At 39.6% G+C, this 11,730-nt stretch overlaps 1 pseudogene; it reads right to left on the reverse strand.

The window, feature by feature from the left end:
• Positions 1 to 9,189: 9,189 nt before the first annotated feature.
• LOC124096879 (mesoderm-specific transcript homolog protein-like) lies at positions 9,190 to 10,516 on the reverse strand (annotated as a pseudogene).
• Between the last annotated feature and the right edge of the window lie 1,214 nt (positions 10,517 to 11,730).

Consider the following 11,730-nt stretch of genomic DNA (forward strand, 5'->3'; position numbering starts at 1 on the left):
AGCACAGATGGTCTTCAGTGATTAAAATAAAAAAAGACTCAGAGAAAGCTTCAGGAGAGGGAGGAGTACTGTCTTGTACAATAACTGGGGAGGAAGCAGGTAGATCTGTGGTTGCGTCCTAGCTCCTTCCCCTTTCGTAGGACTCTTAAGGCTAGATATATTTGTGAGCAGCAGTTTCTTCATTAACAAAGTGGAAACATACCCTATCAAGATTCCTGTACATACCCAATAATATAATCTCTGCTAAATTGCCTAAGAAAGAGCGCAGCACAAAATACTGAAAAACAAAAGAAAGGTGGTCTTATCTTTCCTTACCAAACTTCTTGAATATTCTAGGGTCTTGGGGCAAAGAAGCTAAAATAAAAATACTTTTTGAGAATAAGGGGCAGCTAGATGGGAGTGGGAGAGTCTTTTTGGGGGCCCAGGAGGTGTTCCAGTTTTTTAAGAACATGAATTAAGTAAACAATAAATAATGGATCATGAAAGGAGGAAAAATTCCTGAATGCCCGCTCTGATTTTTTTTTTTAATTTCTATTTCTTGTCTTTCTAATGTACCTTCTTTTTATAGTACAGATGTTTTTGAAACAAAATGTTCAGGTAACATGAACTCACAAATTAAGAATATTGAGTATTGAAAGCTATAATAAAGGCATCACGTTGGCATAAATCTTTACAGGTTATGCATGTTTGTAAGATTAATAGGTTCTATGAGGCTTCATTTCTTCTTTAACTCACATTAATTAAGGACCAACTATCCATTAAGAACTGTGCTAGTGGGCTGGGGTTGTAGCTCAGTGGTAGAGCACTTGCCCAGCATGTGAGAGGCACTGGGTTTGATTCTCAGCACCACATATAAATAAATAGATAGATAGATAGACAGATAGATAGATAGATAATAAAGTTCCATTGACAACTAAATAAATATTAAAGAAAAAGAAATAACTGTGCCAGGTTTGAGTAATGCAGACAAAGTATCAACAGTTCAAGTTGTTAGTACTTTAAAACCTTTCCTATTACCCTAGCCCTACTAACGTGACTGTGCACGAATATTTACACAAAGACAAAACCCTTTCATGCTGATCTATGACCATTGTCAGCCTTTATAATGATAGGAAGTCAGAGGGGAGGAGGGATGCCAGAGACTACAAGGACAAAGCAGATAAACCCATAAGAAAGAGGGAAATGAAGTACAAATTTTAATTTTAGTGCCAAAATCTTCATTGATTCTCCTAATTGTTTCTAGGCAGAATCTGCTTTCTGACTTTTCACTTACAACAATTAAAATGTCAATGTCAATTACTTCAGTTTTCTTTTTGGTACATAAGAGAAACTCAAGTGTTGCTTGGACTGAGCGCTTAAGGTACACAAACTGTCCTACATTCTGTGTACGAATCTCATGCACAGATCACACCAGATTTTCTTACTTTCAAATTCTCTGTGTCCCATCTTCACAGTTATTATAAATTAATTTTTACTTGCCATACGGTTTGCCTTGCTCCATGCTATCTTAAAACAAACTTTGGAATTAAGGGAAAAACAAAAAAAAAACAATATATGTCTTTGGCTATTACACTAATGTATTGAGAAAAAAAGCCTCGCTTAGTATATTCTTTTAGAAATGGGTTCTCTCAAGATTATTTGACCATTGACAGTTAAGATAGGGACTGCAATAAGAGATACCATTTTATAGGATTTTAATTGATTTTCTTAAAAAGAATAATAACTCTGGGTATTTATTTTTAGTAATAGCTCCAATTTCTGAGTCCTTTACACCTAGTAACAAATAAAAGCCCTATTAGAAATAGTTCTCAAAATACATCTCAATATATTTATATCTACAAACATTGCAATCTTTTCCTTCCCACCATTTTCTTAACTGTTCGATTTGTAAGCAGCAGGATAGTTAAAGTTCAGAGAGCCCCTGGAAGTCTTTCTTCTGGGATACATCCAAGTCAGAGTGTGAAACGATACAGCTGCATCAATTATTAACACCACTTTAGTCCTCGGTTTGAAACTGCAGCGTGGAGCAGACTGTTCCACTGTGTAAGCCACACCAGGGGAGCATGTTAACTCCCTTGGACGCTGCTCCTAATTCTTTCAGCACTTAGCACAGTGCCTCTGAACACAATTAGCTCTGTTATACATGTTTTATTTGCTGGGTTCAGGTCATTTGGATGCTATTTGATACTCTAAATCATTAATAGGTGAAGTGGGGTTCATAGTCAGCTCAATCCAACAGGCATTTATGGAGCACCTACTATGTAATATGATCATGTCTCTCCCGTGCTTAAAATCTTTTATTTATTCCCCATAGTTTTCAGGATAAAATCCAAGCTTCCTACTACAGATATGAGGCCCTACCTAATTCATCAATAATGGCAGATAAGTTGATGTGAAGTTTCCCACTCTCCCCTTCTGCTCCCACAATAAATGGAAACTAATGGATGCCATCTTTACACCTATTGAGGCTGGACATGGCTTCAGAATCCTCAATACAATGCTTCAGACCAGAGTGAGATCCATTTGCCATTTCTGCCTGCCTCTCTCTAGCCTCCAGAATGTCACTTGCTCTAGTTGCATAGAACAACATGTAGTTCCCTAGGCAAGACTTATATGTATGCACCTTTGCATATGTACCCTCTTTATAGAGTAATCTCTCTCCTCGTCCATGTTTAGCTTACTCTTAGATACCCTGCACAATTTGCATCAAAGTTCATCTCCACAGGCTGATTTGAATGTCTTTCTTCTGTGCTCTGGAAGAAACTGGCATGTTGGCCTTTTATCACACTTGGCCATGATTGTTAATTGCTCATTCTTCTCCCTCATTCCTTGAGAACAGAGGTAGTATCTTCTACTTTGTATCTCAGGCAGCAAGCACAGAGTCTGGCATATAGTAGGTATTTAATAAATTTCTGGGAGTAAATGTTCTAGTCACTGTAGCAGGTTCTGGGAACACAAGAAAGAACAATGTCCCAAACCAAGTAACATTTATACAACACTTCCTGTATGCCAGGCACTATTGTTCTATGTTCTTTACATGGCTATAACTTATTTAAACTTTACAGAACCAACCCTTCAAGGTAGAATCTGTGATTATTCTCCTTTGGTTAAGTAAGGAGATTAAGAAACAGAGAGGTCAAGTTACTTCTCCAGGGTCACATCAGCCAGATAATCTTGTTCCAAAATTCCTAACCAATTACACTCCACCTCCTGGACTTTGCATGAACCCTGTCCCCAAGGAGTTCAAAACCTGACAGAAGGAGAAAGGCAGGTAAGAGATTAACACCACAGAGCATGGAAGGTCTATAGTAGACACACATGTGCACCATAAAGGGGTAGAGGGCATGAATGTGGTGGGAGGTGGAGGCACCATGTTCAGGGAAACTGAAGCTGAAGAAGTGGCATTCAAATTAGGTTTGAAGGAAAGGGGCTTTGGAAGTGAAGTGAAGGGAAAGATATGCCAGTCAGAGAGAAAAGGGCAAGCAACACACAGACGAGTAAGGCAACATCAAGTTTGGGCACCAGAACTGGCTATCTAATTTGCAAGGTCCAGTGCAAAATGGAGATGTTGGATACTTTGTGCACATATTATTAAAAATTTCACAATAGTGTTAGCAAAGCAGTGAATCAACAGGGAGCCCTTCTAAGCTCAGGCTCTTGTGCAACAGCACAGGTGTCACACCCATAAAGCCAGACCTGATAGGCACCATAAATGCTTCAACATCGCTGGAACAAGAAGTACCTGGGGAAGAAAGACTTTATGAGGCAGGAAATGCCACTGGTGAGATCGGCAGAGTCCAAACCAAGCTAAATAGCCTGGACTTTGTCCCATAGCTAACAAGAAGCCCGAGAAGGGTTCTCAGCAATGATGTAACCTGATGGGATTAGTTTGCAAGAAGAAACTTCTGGCAGTGCTACTGGGAGTAGACTGGAGGGTAAGAGAGAAAAACAGGGGAAGAGCATAGCAGCAGAGGCGACTACCTGGCCCAGAGAAGCTAAGACTTGAACTTAAGACTTGAACCTTTACATCAGGGAAGAAAGGTAGATTTGCAAAATGAGAAGGAGGTGTGACTTGCCAAGTTAACACTCAAGGTACATGAGGAGTCCACGAGGAAAGAGGCATGGACTAAAGGTTCCATCAGGCTGTGAAGTTCAAGGGAAATCATCACCATTTTACTTAAGCCTGTCAGATGAGTTTAAAGCAGTGCTTGATATAATTAATTATTTAGCATCAGTTGCATCATTTTTATCAGAGACATACCCATCCTGGAGAAGGTTAAAACACAAAATGCAAGAAATGAAACTGTTGCATAGGTTTCCATTTCTGTAACTCCCACAAGCAAAGAAGCACATGAAGAGTCTATTTATTTATTCTTGATCTCCTTCCAAAAAACCATGGCTCTTTGGGTCACTTGAGTTTTTCCCATGAAAAAGAAAGAAATGATCCCTACACCCTTCGGATGAGATTTCTCAATTACCAAGTTGTTCCCAGGAAGCTTCCAGAGTTCTTTTTGGTTTACTAGCCTTTGGAAGTTCAAGGTAAATATGGCAGTTATCCGTTTTATTTACATGGAAACAGTAAATGTCTAGATCCAGGGAGGCTGACAATGGTTCACACAGCTAACCCTCAGAAGGTGTATTCTTTTCTGTTTGGTTTTCCAAAGGCCAATCTATTTGTGGACACTCTTACTCACGCTAACTTTCCTTTCACCTCTTTGCTAATAAAATTTAAGGAACTACCCAGGTGTGGTGGCACATGCCTATAATCTCAGCTGTTATAGAGGCTGATACAGGAGGATCTCAACTTCAAACCTGAACCCTGTCTCAAAATAAAAAATAAGGGCTGGGGATGTGGTTCAAGCGGTAACGCGCTCACCTGGCATGCGCGAGAGGGCGCTGGGTTCGATCTTCAGCACCACATAAAAATAAAATAAAAATGTTATGCCCACTGAAAACTAAAATATAATAATAATAATAATAAATAATAATAAAAAATTCTCTCTCTCTCTCTCTCTCTCTCATAAATAAATAATAAAAAGGTTGGGGAGGTAGCTCAATGGTAGAGTGCTTGCCCAGCATGTGCAAAAAGTTCAGCATTCAATTACCAGTACAGGAGTGGGAAAAAAGAAACAGAATATCAACATGCACAAATTTAAATAGTCAAAGTATGGATCTGCACAAGACTCATCTTCATTAAATCATGTTAAAGATCACGAGCCTTCACATCAGATAGATGAGGTTCATACCGATACGATGGTACACCAATTCAACCTCCTTCACTTTCAATTACCTTGGGTGGAAAATGGGACTTAAGTCTGCACTGTAAGATGATTAGAGGCCTGAGTGAGCTCACAGTTGTGTAAAACAGTCATCCTGAACTGGGGTCCTGAGTAACCTGGGTATACTTTGGATAAGAGAATTAAATGATACGTAACACCTATATTATAACTCTCCCATTTCAACTGGTTGGTGAGTGGGTTTCTTCCTTTGGGCATAACCTTGCAGAAAAATCATTAGTGGTCCCAGCTTCAGAACACCAATAAATCAGCACACCCAAGGTCAGCTCCCATGACACCACCACCAGCCCTGGGAAACTCAGAATCTCCATCCTACAGACAACTGGGGAGCTCTTCTCTTTCTTTCCTCCCAAATTGCTTTTACTTTCATATTCAGTGCTTCAGTAATTTCCTCAAAAATCTCCCCAGACTTCCCCGGTTGATTGGATCCCCTACTGTAAATTCTCATAGCAGCTTGCCCTGTTTCTTTGTAGAATGTACCACAATTATAATTGAATACATAACTTTCTAATTAATTATTTTAAGTGCATCTCCAAGGTCAACTCCATGGGATCTCTTGTCTCACTTGTCACTATAAACACAGCATCTGGTATACTCCCTTGCATACAGTAGATGCTTAACAACTACATGTGACTAAATGAACAGATAGATGCTGGGCCCTACTTAATTGATTTGGATCAATAAGTATATTATTCATAGGTATAAATGCCATGGGTTACTCTACTCGATTCATAGGTGCACTCTTCAGACTGAAGATTCATCTTCATGCACAGGACATTTGTGATTGATAATCGACATACAACATAATCAAATTGCTTTTATCAAGGTGGGAATGGATTTGTACAGATCCAGCCACACCCCTTCCTTTAATTTTTGTGTTCAATGGTATTCATTTATGACTTGGTGAGATTAATGACTATCACTCAAAGATGCCATGTCTTCTTGGAATGGACAAGTAAGAAAGGGAAGAGAGTGAGATAAACACTTTCCAGATCCAGTGAAGTAGGACCATTAAGTTTGCCTCTAGAATGGAGTCTGTCTGAGAGTAACATTCCTGAGTCTAAGATTTCTAACAATGGAACCAACAAGTTGGGTGGGGGCAACTTAATCAAGAAACTACAATGTGGAAGATACTGAATCCAATGACATTGATATGATCCTCCAATGATAGTTGAAGAAACTGAGGTTCAGAGATGTTAACCAAACGTTCCAAGGTCAGAAAGCTCAGATCCATAATAAAGAGCACTGATCAACAGAGGGTATAAAGAAAATACTGGGAAATGGCAAGGAAGAAAATATAAGGTAACTAGAGAATGATAGGATGAGTCTAGCACACTTAGGCCCAAGGACAGCCTCCTTTCTCCAAGAAATTACAATTCTAACAGTTGGCTCTGTGACTCAGCCTGCCCTCCTCATACGCATTCCATTCCACTTAAAAGGCAAAGATGCCAGTTTGAGAAGTAGAAAAAAGGAATTGCCATTTTAGAACTACAGCGATCAGTAACCACCTAGTAGGAATGAGCTATCAGACACTGGGAAAAAATATATGAGGGCTAGTGGAAAAAAGGAAGAAAAGGCACCTAAGAGAACAGGTGGGGGCACCAAATAAAATTCCTTCCAATTTACAGTTCTGCCCAGCACCAGCCATCCCAATCACCACCTTTGTCCCTCCAGCATGCAACAGATGGCTAATCCTCACCGCACTCAACCTTGAGCTGAGTTTGTTGGGCAAAATAATCTGAAAAAGAAAAAAAAATTAAAATGATCTACCATCCACCAAGTCAGAGTCACTTTTGAGGCTTTTATTTGTTATTCATCACTGCCAATCATTTGCTGAGGCTTCGTCCCACCTCCGCCGATGCTTTCAGGCCTAGGAAGGTCCCTTTTCTTGGCTCCCTCACAGTGCTATGCTATCTGCCTCTTAACAACGGTTGATGTCAGATACTAGCTCCATGAGGTCAGAGACCAAGTCGATTATTTCACCATTATGTCTCCAGGGTTTAGCACAATCCCATGGCACATAGTAAGAGTTCAATAAATATTTGTAGGAAGAATAAATAAATATTTGTTGACTAACTGAGTAGTGTCACTTATTCAGTCTGCAAATATTTATTGAGTCAGGGCCCTGTGCTAGGTGCTGTGTAAGGCACCTGAGATACAGTAAGCAAGACAAACAATCCCTGACCTCTTAGAGCTCATAGTCTAGTATCTGCTCCCCTTTTTCTACTGCAATGCGGTAAGAAATCTAAGATTGTATAGCATCTTACACAATTGTAACTTTCTGAGTTCTCTGGAGCTGTATGACTTGACCCTTAAACACTTGTTCCTAAGCTATCTCTGTCTTATTGTTTTTATCTCCTCACCAGCAAGACAAAAATCCTTGAAGGCAGGAAATGGTTTCGACATTTTGTGTTTGTCCTCAGTCTACACAGAAGCTTCTTTTATTTTATTTATTTATTTACTTTAGTCACAATTCATTTTTATTAATAGAAAATAAACACTTTTTCCAGTTTCAAAGTTGCTATACTTAAAGTTCCTAATTTTTTAAAAAATGAATTTAAAATTAATCACTTAATAATCCTACTTTGACTAAGACAATGAAACTGTGGCTTAAAAAAAAAAAAAAAACTATTCAGACCATTTGCTTATAGGGCTTTGGGAATTTGTTCTTAGAGTGTCTGGGAACTATCCTGTCTGCTAAGTACAGGAACTGCTGAGCTGCATGAGAAAGCCTCTCTGGGACAGCCAATGGGAAGTGAAGCAACCATCACAAGAGGAGTCAGTGTACTTCAGCAAGGTAACTCCGAGTATACAACAGTCCCCTCCCTGCACTTCAGCTCAGGAGGGACATGCTTCTAAGCACTGAGGTATGAGTAGTCAGACTATTATTTGCTGTTAGAATTGATCTTTCAGCTAATGATAGTAAATCTTTGGCACAGATGCAATTGGTTCTTTTTAAAAATTTTATTTATTTATTCTAATTTTCTTATTTCTATATGACAGCAGAATGCATTACAATTCTTATTACCCCATAGAGCACAATTTTTCATATCTCTGGTTGTATACAAAGTATATTCACATCAACTCGTGTCTTCATACATGTACTTTGGATAATAATGATCATCGCATTCCACCATCATTTCTAACCCCATGCCCTCTCCCTTCCCCTCCGACTCCTCTGCCCTATCTAGAGTTCGTCTATTCCTCCCATGCAATTGGTTCTTAATGTCTGTGATTTTAGGAAATTCTGTAAATAATTTAGATTTAGTTTACTCAGAAATTACACATGTTTAATAAGGGTTCACTGCTTTGGCAGAGTAAAGGTCCTGCCAGTGTAGTGTCTTTATAGACTATACACAATGTGTTGGCAAATCATACTCTTACACCATACTTTAAAATACTGCATTACTTAAACAAATATTTTAACAAAATATCTATCATTTGAAGCAGCTGATGAAACTAATCCAAAGTATGAAAAGGGATATTCACTCTCACTTAAGCTATGTTGCTTTAAAAACTTTAAAAACCATGTACCTTTTAAGCCTTTCAAGAAGAGGTAACAGGCCCCACGCCTCATTCTTTACTGTGGAATTCCAATTGGGGTTGGGCCAGAAATTAGCACTGCCAGAGACTTCAGCAAAGTCCACAGAAGTGTTAAGTCTTTTAAGCAAAAGAATGTCTAATGCCTGTCTCTATGCATCCATGAGAAGTCCTATCATCAGAATTTCCTAATAAACAAAAGACAAGTCTATATACTTAATCAGACGTCAAAAGAATGAGGTGGACTATTTTGTCAGAATTTCTACTGCCTTCTTTCTATATTCTGTTCCATCAATGTGAGTAAAGTGGACTTTTGTGAGAGAACAGTGTTTGATTTCCAGCATTTCTTCCTAAGTGGAATACACAACAGATACCGAAGTGGGGGAGATAATATAGAAAAGATACTCTTTCCAGCTCAGAAGGAGTTGATGAAGCCCATACATGCATTCAAGAAGCCCCTGGGATCCTCTAGCTGTGGGTAGTCGCTAATCTGCTCATCCAGAATCCACACTGTAGACCGCAGCAGCGTTTTCCTGTATAGCTCCAAAAGCTCTGAATAGGATTTATGGATCCAATGGCCCAAAGATAAAATGAATGGGAATAGTTACAGAGGCAAGAGCCCCCACCCAGCATCCTCTACACTTCTGATTGATGTAAGAGACTGTCAATCACCAAGTTCCTGCCATTGTTTCCAATCCCTGCCAATATATCCCATAGCTCACTCTCGGAGGATTGAGTGTATGGTCCAAAGACTGGGGTAAAACCTCGAGAAAATACAAAAGAAGTCCATCAACCTCGTGAAGATGGGTGACAACACACCTCCAACTTTAAGTAGTTTTTGGAGAAGAAGAGGCCGATGAGTCTTAGAAAAGATACCTCCATTTGACAGACAGAGACTCTTTATGGTAAGCTGGCTGGATCCATTTTGTTTGAACCTATACAGCAGCTCCTGAGCAACAATGTCTCCATAGTCGTGAGACAACAGGTTGAGTCCTATTATAGCGCCTCTATGATGCTGGCCTGCTCAAATATGGAATAGTGGTGTGGTCTCGGTTTGTTACTGAAGCCAAAGCCTAAGAATTCAAGGGCAATCATTGGATGAAACCTTAGAGTCAGACCTTCCCAAATCTTATACCAGTCATAGCTGGAAGTTGGAAAGCCATGTAAAAGCACAATTATCTCAGGACTGCCAACTACAACCACAGAGTCCTAGTAGAAGATGTGCAATCCCTTGTAGGTGAAAAACTTGTCAGAAGTCTTCCATGAGTGCAGAGTAGGAGAGAGATGAGGGGGTGGGATGTGCAGGTATGCGGCCAGCAGAGGCACAGCCAGTAGTCCCACCTGGACTCACTCCCTCAGCCTGACTCAGGTAAGACCTGGGCTCCATGTTTGGGGGACCGGGCACGCATGTGCTCCAAAAATTTCTTTTAAAAAACCGTGTTGTTTATCAAAAAGTGACCCATGCTTATCCATGCTGATAGAAATCAGAATAGAGGTTGCTTGTGGGATGTGACAATTGAGTGGACAGGGGCGAGAGGGATCTTTCTGGAGTGATGGAGATGTTATATATCTTACTGGTGGTATATCATTATTGGGTTATATCTTGATTGGGCTTTTTATTATGAATGGGTTACACAAGTACATACATTTGTCAAAACGCAGATGATAGAGCTGGCCATGTGGTGCCACCTGTGATATCAGCTACTTGGGAAGCTAAAGCAGGAGGATCTCAAGTTAGAGATAGCCTGGACAGCTTAGTGAGACTCTGTCTCAAAATAAAAAAATTAAAAAAAGTTGGGGATGATGAAACTCAGTGGTAGAGTCCCCCTGGGTTCAATCCCCAACACTGCAAAAAAACAAACTAACAAAAAATTCCACTTCAGGTCATGCATTTAAGATCTGTGTGCTTCGCTGAAGATAATTTTTTTTTTTTTTGGCACCAGGGATTGAACTCAGGGGCACTCAACTACTGAGTCACATCCCCAGCCCCATTCTGTATTTTATTTAGAGACAGCGTCTCACTGAGTTGCTTAGAGCCTCACTCTTGCTGAGGCTGGCTTTGAACTCGCGATTCTCCTGTCTCAGCCTCCTGAGCCACTGGGACTACAGGCATGTGCCATCATGCCTGGCCTCATGAAGATAAATTTTTACCTCAATTAAAAATATCTTTAAGGAAAACATGTTTATTAAACAAATAGAAATGTAAGTAAAAAAAAAAATCAACGTGACCTGTGATCCCATCACTCGAGGAGAAACACTGCTTACATTTCAACATGTGTCCCCACACAGGAAGGATTCATGCAGAATATAGTGCCTTTTAATTTTTTATAAACAGTATACTAAGAGCAAACATAAAAGGCTCTTTATAATTGCCTTTTAAGGGATTAATTCGATAAACTAGATAAAAATCAGGATCCTCCATTAGTTGCCAAAGCTCATGGAGCCTGAGATGTCCCAGTACTGTCACTGTCAACAGCACTTCTTGAAGGTGAGACACCCTCCCTAAAGAGCTTCCTGGACCGAGAGCCATCCTCAGTCTATGGCGCTAATATTGCTAAATCTTAACTACCAAATTATCACTAACAGTAATCTTCAGGCTGATACCAAATTTACGATCAGCTTCTGTTTTTGAGAACATTCTAGTGACTAAGTACTCCAAGCATCACCTCAGAATTCATTCTTCTGTCCCCTCTGATTATTAAACTGTTAGAAGATCCAATTTATAGCATGTTACTATTATATTTATTGTTTAATTTGTACAGATTCTAATGCAATACAGGGTCCTACATAATTGTATGGCTAGACTGTTGTGATCCATATCCTCATAAACTCACCACAGCCTGAGATCATACAGGCAAATCTCACATTTATATCAGAAATTCAGACCACATCA

Source organism: Marmota monax, unplaced genomic scaffold (assembly GCF_021218885.2).
Source record: "Marmota monax isolate L192 unplaced genomic scaffold, Marmota_monax_Labrador192_F-V1.1 WCK01_AAM20220418_F8-fsc00023, whole genome shotgun sequence".
NCBI classification, from domain to species: domain Eukaryota; kingdom Metazoa; phylum Chordata; class Mammalia; order Rodentia; family Sciuridae; genus Marmota; species Marmota monax.